Source organism: Thunnus maccoyii, chromosome 8, assembly GCF_910596095.1.
Source record: "Thunnus maccoyii chromosome 8, fThuMac1.1, whole genome shotgun sequence".
Taxonomy (NCBI): domain Eukaryota; kingdom Metazoa; phylum Chordata; class Actinopteri; order Scombriformes; family Scombridae; genus Thunnus; species Thunnus maccoyii.
The window spans coordinates 25,318,213-25,328,925 of record NC_056540.1 but is presented as its reverse complement, the minus strand read 5'-3'; the positions used below and the strand labels follow the sequence as shown (position 1 = coordinate 25,328,925).

General features: G+C 40.5%; 1 long non-coding RNA gene across 4 annotated transcripts; it reads left to right on the top strand.

Annotated features, from left to right (window-relative positions):
• Window positions 1–276: 276 nt before the first annotated feature.
• On the top strand, window positions 277–8,785 carry LOC121901403. 4 transcript variants are annotated; one of them, XR_006097282.1, is made up of 3 exons: window positions 277–607; window positions 4,837–4,953; window positions 8,418–8,785. It is a non-coding gene; the product is annotated as an uncharacterized LOC121901403 (long non-coding RNA). The 4 variants fall into 4 exon arrangements; XR_006097280.1 differs by lacking the exon at window positions 8,418–8,785 and adding an exon at window positions 6,670–7,678; XR_006097281.1 differs by lacking the exon at window positions 8,418–8,785 and adding an exon at window positions 6,670–7,678 and having other exon boundaries at window positions 4,837–4,978.
• Window positions 8,786–10,713: the final 1,928 nt, after the last annotated feature.

Here is a 10,713-nt window from a genome sequence, read left to right as displayed (position 1 = left end):
GATGTCATATATAATAATATATCAGTCAGAGGGACCAAACCATTACTGTTACAGTACCAATACTATAGGTACATTCTGCTGCTAATACTTATGTACTTTTACTTAAGCAGGGTTTTTCATGTAGGACTTTTACTTGTAATGAGTACGTTTATATTGCTGTATTGGTACTTTTTTCTTGAATAATACTTCTTCCACCACCTGTCATGACCATCTCTTTCATTGAGTTTCTTCAAGTGGGTGAAACAGCGCCTCCTCGTGACAAAACGAGGTGGAAGCTGAAGCAATGAAGTCCAGTTAACCGTTATGGAAAGGAGGGCAGGTGACATCTTCTGATTAAAAATACCAAGATTGTACCTGTCAGCCTGTGAAAGGGCTCCTTTCAACCTCAGCCTTTGAAAAATAGTGAAGTCATTGTCAGTTTGCCTTCACACCTAAAAAAAAAGACAAGCTAATTAAATGAACGTTAGCAGCTGCTAGTTTGACGTCAGTTAGCTAAGTTAACTTAGTTTTCCGGGACTGCTAACAGCTAAGCTTCCGCGCTTTTTTTCATGATATGGACCACTTCATCGCAGCGAAAGGAGGAGAAACGCCATCACAGACAAGTAATGTCAGTAAAATTAACTTCTTGTCTCTCTGCCCATCTCCTGTCTGTCTGTTTGCCTCTCTGCTTGCTTTCTTGTGGCTTTACTGATGGCTAATATGCACCATGTGTGTTTCTGTTGCTGATTAATTGGCTGTATTGTGCCTGTTTGCCTGGACATAATAGTGTTGAGTTATTGCTGCATACAGAGATGAAATGAGCAGGGATAGAGGCCAGTGTTGCTTTGGAAATCACTTTTGCATTTGTTAATTGTCATGTCACCTACTCTGCTCTGTGAGTTGATTGGTCTAATAGATTTTCTTGCTAAGATTGTTTCATCCTTGTTTTGGTCTTATAGAGAAACTTGCAGGTTGACAACCCCAGTGAACTAATATGTTGGAAAATGATATAGAAACAGGATTTTCAAAAAATATATATATGTATACACTATAATGACAGTAAGGCTGGTTTCATTTCTGCATTTAAAAAGAAATTTGACATGACATCACATAAGGGAGAGCTGTCAAGCAGGGCCCAGCTTAATACTGTGAAATATGGATCCCAGCACTAGTTTTGACACTGATGTGGTTGAAAATATACATTCATATCAATTTGACAGACCACAACCATATAATTTTTGAGCCTGTTAGGCGTTCAAGGGATCAGAAACAGGGAAAGATTCAAAGAAATAATGGTCATCAGCAAGAAGTTGAAATGTGGTATGAGCAGAACCAGTGGGCATATGTTGTCTTGGTGAGTGACCAGCGATGGCTAATGGCACGTAGCCTACACTTCACATTGTTGTACCATTTGCTATCACATATCAGGCAGTACCAAAACTAGTAGTGATTTTCTACTACTTGCAAGATACTTATCCACAACAAAGATCAGCTTGTTAGGTCAAGTATCTCGTAGCGCCTTGTTAGGCTTGGGTGGTATCAAGGTATTATGGTAAACCGGGGTATTAAGAAATCCTGAAGGTATTACAGACGCTCCTCTTTCTATTAAACTGATGTGGAGATGTACTGCTGTACTGAAGTCATGTATTGTTGTGTACTGCATGTGTCACCAGAGGTCAGTCTCTGTTGGTGGAACCGGCAGCTGAGCTGACAAAAATGGCGACTGCAAACTGTGGGGATAACGTTACAGGACTAGTAATAAAGAAAAATGTCTCTGCCCCTGTTTGGGAGTATTTTGGTTTTGGTTCAGATGATAAAGGTGAAGGTAAAAGTTGCTGAGCAAAACTCGGAGGAGGGGCTGAGATTGTCGCTAAAATGAGAGTAGCCGGTCCACCTTAAGTGAGATTAGGCCATTGGAAGTTGTTGCTAACTTCAGGAATAACCCCCTTCACTTCAACTAGGTGGCAAGCAAGACACAGGAACTTAGCCTGGGTCTTGAGAAGTTGAAGCATTTATTCACCGACAAATAGCCTAAACTGTACACACACTACTCTGGTCACCAGTCTCACTGTCACACACATGCTCGCTCCCTCTCTCTCTCTCTCTGTCTACCGCATAGTTGCCACACACACAATCTACGCACTGAGCTACTCCTTAAAGGAGCTATACTACTTGTATAACACATTTTAGTTTAAAAAACATCTTAAAAATACATTGAATAAGAGATTCCCTGAGGCTTAGACTCGGCAGGCCACCAGGCTTGCAATACACTGGTAGAAACCCTGCATGCTACAATGACTGCTATCACCAGCAGCTCAGCTTTTGAAGGTATGAAAAAATAGATACCGCCCAAGCCTACGCCTGGTATGAGCCCATACTACTACGTTTACGGTGCTCTACCGTAGGGAGAGAGAGATAGACAAGCAGATCGAGAGAGAGATTCCTGCTTAGCATTTTGTTTGATAGATGCTTGTGTGGGAAATGCCAGCCCATGGCCTCAGCTGAGGAGAGTATGTGCTGCAGGGAAGTGGGGGTCTTCTGGGCTCTGGTTGAGAACCTCACCCCGAGACCTGATATAACATGCCTGACACTGCACCCGGGCTTTGAAGCATGTAGTCTGAATCCTTTTGTCCTACAGACAGCGTGCATGAACCATGAACTTGAGGCAGGAGCATAGCCCTCTGGAGGCAAGCAGACATGAGTATGTTTACTGAAGCAATGATCTATTATTCTGTATTTTTCAATTATCAGGTTTTCTATGCTATGCAATAAAAACCCAGTAGGCGATGGGTAATAAGGTGCATATACTGATGCTGAATGTTGAGCAGAGATCTATGCTTGCTGTGAGATAATATTCTTGATCCTCAATATGTAATATAGACATCCTACTTTAAAAGTAAAAATAGTGCAACTAAGGAATATTTATTTTAAAGTAAAAAGTAAAATGAGGGAATATTAATATAATTAAAGTTATGACTTCCCTAACCATCATCCTTCCCTGTATCAGTTTGATGAAGTTGCTAAAAAGACTATCAGGTTTGACTGATATTGTTTTCTTATCCCTATTCAATACTGCTACACAACCTACAGACAAGTGCGTTCTTATATTCATAAATTGGATTTTTTGCCGATATATGATATTTCCAACTCACTGTGGCCGATTGCTGATGCCGAAACCGATATATGCACATTTTTTTCCAGCTGGCTGAGGAGACTATTAAGCATGCAAGCTTAGATTGTACTTAGTATAATCAAGAAAGACATTATATGAAGGAAGAACTTAGTAAGACTGGAGTTCAGGACCTCAGCATTAAAACTTTAATGAACCTGCCAAGTGGATGGAACAGTAGAGTTTTCTTTGAGTTTATTAGACAGACAGGATTAATGTGTAGGATTTAATCTCTGGTCCACACTCCGGAGCAGAAGGTGGCAGTAATGCACCTAATACGCTGGTTGCCAACCGGCGTTATAAACCAAAGAGAAGAAGTTTTTTCTTTTCTTTTTTTTTTTTGCACAGAGTGGTACATCCTGTCAGCCAAAGTGTTTCTTATCTGTGCAGTCGAACATAGCAGCTCCTCCACGGACTGTTTCACCCTGACGGTCCCGGTGCTTCCTCCGCAGGCTCCACTTCACTCAGCTGCCCGTAAGACCCGCTGCTTCTTCCCACTTTAACCTGAATAACAAACCGGGGCTTGGTGCTCCGGTTGGATCCACATGGAGAGCTGAGGCTAACGTTAGCTGGGAGGCTAGCTGGCTGTGCTTCCCTCTGGTCATGCTGCGGCTAACGCTCTGCGGAGGAAGCACCAGGACCGCCAGGGTGACACAGTCCGTCGAGGGAAGTGCAGTCAGGTGGCGGAGGAGAAGGCGACATATCGGCCTCTCATAATCGGCAGAATATCGGGCGATACCGATGACATGCTGATAATATCGTGCACCCCTAATACAAATATAAACCAAGGTTTAGCCTTATCACCAAAATCCAAAACACAAGATTGGAATTTACTATTAAAATCAAACTGATCAACATGTGTTTTGATACATAGAGTAGCAGTAAAAATACCAATTTACCCTTTTCATACAACTAGAGAGCACAGTGTGCATATTGCCAATGCTGCACAATCCTTAATGAACTATTTTATCAACAGAAAATGTTTAAAATGTTTCAAACTGAGTCTGGCCCTACATCAAAACATACACAGAGATGGCAATCATGAGCTATGCTAGGTTTTTTTCGTTTAATAACTATGAGTAAATTGTGGAAATGTGAAAAAATGCCCCATTCTGCAAAACACTAGTCACTCGATCATTGGCCCTTGATCTAAATGTTTTACCAAATCTCATCAAAATCTCCTACCAGGTTTGAGATATCTCACAAATAAACAAGCAAATAAACAAATGTGACTGAAAATGTAACCTCTTGGAGTCAGTGGCCTGGTCTGCTGTGATAACAGAAGCACTGATGCCGCTGGAAATATCTGTCAGGAAGGAGGAACCAGTGTGCTTTGGTGCAAAGTGGAGGATGAGGGAGTGAAACGCCTCCAGTGAGAAGGTCTTATGCTGTGGAGACAACTGACGAACATCCTTCACTTATACTGTTGTAGTACCTACGCTCTCCAGTTTAATGGTGACTGATCCTGCATAAACAAATATTTTGTTTTGATGTTTTTTTTTTTTTTTTTTGATGAACAGTCTGTGTAATTATTGTCAGGTGTGAATTGGATAAAGTCTTGTTTGTGTGTTTTACTGTTTGTCTCGAAGAGGGCTGTTTGTTTGATATACCAAAAATTAAAATATGATTCAAACATGATGATGACACATCACCAACCCCAACCCTTTGTTCCGTACTTCTTCCTCCAGAGGTGGATGTGTGTTCATGGATGCCACTTGGCCTGCCATTACATCTGGATCTCCATTGGGTGTAGAAGCTGCAGTCCAGTGCAGGTGGTTGATGGCGGCTGATCTCCACAGCTTCAGGTCATTATATTCCCTCTCTTTCAAGGTAGTATCCAAAGCCTTCCCCAGACCAGTTCAGAACAGAAATAAAAATGTTGAGAAAGAAATATCATTATAAAAACAGACAACCTAAACTTAACTACCACTTTGTTGACTGACTGTCCTCAGTCATGGAGTAGGCGCCATATTTGGTACAATGGCCAGGGGAGTCTGACTTAGTAATGCCAAAAAACAGTTTGTTTTCAGATGTTAAAGCACAAAAAACCTAATATATTAAACTATATAACATAATAATCAGAAAATTGTTTTGACCCATTTTTTTATCTTACTGATCAGGCCAAAGTGTACCACCTGCAGTCACTAGAAAGGATTAGCCCACCCCCCCCCCATCTTCTTCAGTGCTCCAGTGAGCATGATGGGGATTTTGTACAGGTGTTGATGGTGGAAGAAGGCGTTTGCACTGATCACTGAAACTCAAACAGCTTCAACATCCTGATGGTCTGGGTAGCCATGCAAGTCAGAAAGTGGATGGCCCTACTCAGGAAGAGGTTGCAGGCAGGCGTGTTTCTGTGCAGCATTGACTGGTTCTGCCAATAACACCCATTACCACATGTTGCACAGACCTAAGGAATATTTCAAAAGCAGAAAATTACCAGTACAACTCGTACCATGCAAAACATACATGCAAATTACTGTAAATTTCTCTATCAGTAAAATTCATACTTGCTTTATTTTTATATATGTTCCCCACAACAATGCGTTTCCCCACAACAAGCAGGGAAAATAGTAAACAAGGACATCAGCTGGCTTTGGCACTCACTCATCATTTGCAGGACTGGGCAGCGGAGTTGATGTTAGTTTCTCAGCTATTTCTGTCCTCACATTGACCACCTTGCGCCATACCTGGACAGCTAGGATTAAAAAAAAATCTATAATTGTAACCAGTATATATCTAAAACAGAGACATACTCCAAAAAGGACAGATACTGTATCTCTGCGTTTACATAACAGTGCAACATTTTATGTATACACTAATATTAAGAAGAATGTGTTGAAGGTTGGTCATGCATAACTGTTTGCTATGTTCTGCTAACAAGTACAGCTGACGTTTGATATAAGAGTAAATTACAGTACGTGATGAACGACAGAGGGGTCTGAAGTTGCACTGTGAGCTACAGTGAAGCACAGATGTTAATTGAGGAGCCAAAGGAGAGAGGACCTATTGTTCTGGGTCTGCAAGCAGTGTACCACTGACTGTCTGTGCGTCTGTCCTATCATTACTCGCAGTGCTCAAAAACCTTATATCACAGCAACATTTGATGACTGGATGGTAGATATTACAAAATCAGATGCTAATGTTAGCTAACCGACACTGCTAGCTAACTAACATTAGCTATTATGCTGTATCAAGTAGTGGGCTTTAGGTTACAAGATAGTTACGCTGCTTAACAATAATAAATGCAGATATTTCTCCTCACTTCAAACCATTATGCCGACTAATTTGGAAGTTGCGAACATTAAAAACATTTACTTACTGGATGCAGTTCACGTGTTCATCAGGTCTCCCGCCGGCAGCAGTACCCCGAAGCTGCTATTGTCAGTGGGACTGATGAAGCAGCTGTGTGTACTGCACATAGTCCTGACTCTGACGTCCCATCCTGAACTCCATCAAATCGCCAGGAGTGTAATCCACCTGTCTAAAATGAGCACCACAGACGACCATGTTTTTTGTTGCAGATGCAGCAGTGAAGTCCCGTCTCTTCACCTGCCCGAAAAACGCACCCAGGCATGAACAACTATCACCTTCCTTCCTTTTCATGTTAGGAAAACTGTGGACTCGATGTCCTGACAGGCTGGAATTTGTGCAACCTGCACAAACACAATAATTCACCATCATGAAATTGGTAAATTGCAAAGAGAAACTAGAGAAAAATGCTGACTCATACAGTAACAACTGCTCAAACTAACTACCATCTACTACTGCGCAGTGCACTGTAGAGGGATCTGTGAGACTTACTGCCTTATGTGATGTAATATGACATGATGTTGAAAAAAGAAAGGTGTTTGTAGGAGCTTTGCTCAAAACGGCCTCTTTTTCCTCTGAATTTGTGCCCTTATGTCTTGTAAAACATATTTAATCCTGCACTAACTTTTAAAATGGTCATTTTCAGACAAGGTTAAGTATGAATTTGGTAAAAAATTCAACCTGCAAGTTGCTCTTTAAGCTTTACTGTATAATGAGTAATTAGCTTTGATGAGTATCTAACTACAGTATGTATAGTAGGGTATTTGTCTAGCATATACAGTAGAAAACAGGGGTGTGTAAGTCATGTATTTGATACATGCAGTGTATTTTAATGTGAACATAGACTTAATCTGTGAAGAAATACTGAGTGATCTTTGTATTCCGCCCCTTGTAGGCTTCATTTTCAAGTATAGACTTTGCAAGAAGATAGATAACAGACGTGTTTGTAAGTCATGTGTCATGTAAAAGTAAATCTGTAATTAGATGTGGTTTCTTATATTCCCCAACCATGCAGCAGTATTGCAAATATGTGACATTTGTTCATAAAATGATGGTATTAGAAATTATATCTCATCTTTTAGAGTATTTGTCTAACTTGGCTTCCTCACAATTTTTTCTTGCACCACACGGTTTCCAAAAATAGTAACTGGCTCCAGTAAAATAACAGCTGCACCCAGTCTGGCCCTTGTGGTTTAAATGGGCCAGAGCCACTGCTTTTTGCCAAAAAATGTCTTTAAAGTTAAACCAAAAAAAGTAATTAAGTTCACAAATCACACTCTACAAACAGAAACATGAATAATTACAATTTCTTTCTATATTCTATTGGATGTTTTATAGAATTTTCTTCTGAAAATTGGATATTTTTCAACTGAAGTAAATTAAACCAGAGATGCACAAAATAATTATTTATAATTATTAAATTAGATATTGGCAAAGGCTAGTAGGCATGTCTGGTACATGTATTCTTTATACTTGTGGGTCTCAATGATGTCTGGGGTCAATTAGGGGGAGAGCTTACTAACCAAAATAAAAAACAGCTTCATTTAGTAACTATTCTATGCCCCCAAAATCAGAGAGGATGTCATAGAAAAGGATGATTGTTCTGATCATAAGTATGATCACCGACTGCCTGCTCACTGCACACTGTTAAATAATTCTGAACACAGTTAAATAATTCTGTACTGAAACTCAAACAAAGATCATATCAGACGGGGAGCTTTGGAACAAGTGCTAATGAAATGGGAGTCTTTGGTCTAATGTGCATCTAAATGGGCTTCCTTGATGCGAAAACATTTTCCAATTCCTCATTTAAACACTGACCAATATCGCTGCTAAAGCAGTAAAACTTTGTGGCGCTGCTGAATATGTGACAATTTTCAACCTAAAAGCTGTAACATTAGTTGGGCTTTTGATGGAGCTGGTCTTCTCCGGCAGTAAACAGTTGGATACTGTCTTGCAGATTCAATCCGCTGACCTGTCAGGAGGTATAAATTGCCAGCGGAAATGGTGTGGAGTGTCGACAGTGGGCTAGAGTGAGAGCTGATCAGACATAGATGTGATTGGGGACTTGATCAAAAGCAACAGAGATCCAGTGTAGAGAGGAAGCACTGCTCATTTGCCTCCATCGGAGCTGAATAGCGGACGAGGTGATGTCCTTCTTAGTTTACCCGTGGGTTTGAAAGATTCAAAGTCTGATGTAAGCCCATGTTAGTATAGGCCTCATGTTTTTAAATGTCTCTGAGAAAGATGTTTGTGAGACAGAGAGCTAAACCCAGTCAAGACCATTTATTTTTCAGTTAATAAATCTATACACACCACAGAGCAAAAAGAGGAGTTATTTTTGTTCTGCAACTCATTAAAACATGCTTCAGGCTATGTGATCGTATCACATGTTTTAGAGGGGAGGAGTATGAGTGTTGCATGCTCAAAAATAGGCCATCCAATCCAGTTTGGAGTTACTGAGTGAAGTTATTCAATCAGATGATGACTGCATTGTAAAATACAAACACTTCCCCCCACTTCTGAGAGAAGAAATTGTTTCATTTTCACACAATTAAGATGGAAATTGTTCAACTGATACCCTCTTAGTGGCAGTAATTTTACAGTTACTGCCCTACCAAAGAGGAAGACAATCTCAGCTCATGCGGCAAAACTCCCAGCTTTGCTCTTTGTAAGAAGATACTTTATGAAGACTGTCACTTTTTGTATTGCTATAGGGATTTTCTGCAGTATATGCAGTAATCAAAGGTACACATTTTACATTTTAATCTTGCTGAGAATGTGATGATACAAGGCCATTTTTCTTTCTTCAAGTGCACTCTATTTACAAAACATTGCGGATATTTACTGTTTCATAAGACTCACTTCGGAGGTGAAGGTAAAATCGGTTTTCATTTGATGGTTTCCCTCATTATTAGCCCAAATTACAGAGGAGGAAACGCAAATCAAGAGATGCAGATGATTTAGGGAAGCATCTTAAAGGAACATTTCGGTGTATTTCCCATAAATGTGGCAATTACGACTCTATGGATTATAGGGATGGGAATCACAGATGAAGTCATGATGCGGTTCTATCATCATACTCTTCCCATGATAATGATATATCACAACAAAGGCGATTCTGTGATACAATATATATAATGATATCTGTAACTGAAGAAGAAAATGAGTCCAATGATTCTGGCTACATATCGATACTCTCCCACAGACACACACTCAAACATACTGGAGAGCCTCTCGTTGAGCCGCTAGCTCAGCTACAACACAGGCACCGCAAGGGCCATGAATGTGCTTCTAGCGACTGTCAAAGCTGCGGCTGCGGTATTTCTGGCACGGACACAGAGAGTCTGACAGTAGCTGCTTATGGCTGGTTATTTTGCTTGCATTTCTTCTTTATTGTCACCTATAATTGCTGTCCATCTGACCGTCACCAGTTTTTTTTTGTCCCACCCCATGTTAACCTCCGTTGTAGAGATTCGGGGGAAATGAGGACTAATGCAAAATATAACTTAATAATAATAACTTAAATGGTGGGAATCTGCATGAGCCTCTTATAGCTGTCCAAATAAATATGACTTTTACAATTGTTGCTTTTCTCTGAGGCCAACTCGCTTAACCAAATCTCTACAACGGAAGTGGCAAATACAAATATAGTACGACCCATAGACATACTGTACAATGGCCGCTTTTACAAGAAATAAGCCAGGTTGAAATATACCAAATTTTCAAAATGCAATTTGATTGGTTGATTGGTGCTGAGCAAAACATGTTGCCATGTATAAAGGTGTTACCGGTGATACACAGTTTTCGGGAATACTCCCATTACATTACTTGCCCACTGCCCCCACCATCGTTTTGCTTTTTTAATAGAAATAAAACCCATTTAGTTCATTTTTGCGTTTCAGTGCCCATATTCATAAAAAAAAAAACCTCTAATTGGGAAAATACTAATTGTGTTATCAATACTTAGTTGGACGACGAACACTACAATTATAAACTGAAAGTGTCTGCTACGTGACTGTCCACAGGAGCAGCAGAGTCACAACACAGAGTAGCGGAGTGAGATGTCTGTCCTCCCTCCTGCTCTCCAGTGTAAACACACATAGCTGTTAGCGAGTCGCTGCTCCCATGTGACCGCTGGTATCGGTGCTTGTTTTTGTGCTCTCGGTGTGTCTTTCTCCAGATGGCAGGCGAGTTGCTCTGGTTCTAGTTCTAAGCAGCTGTTGTCCTCTGCTTTGTCCCTGCAACTGTGTGCG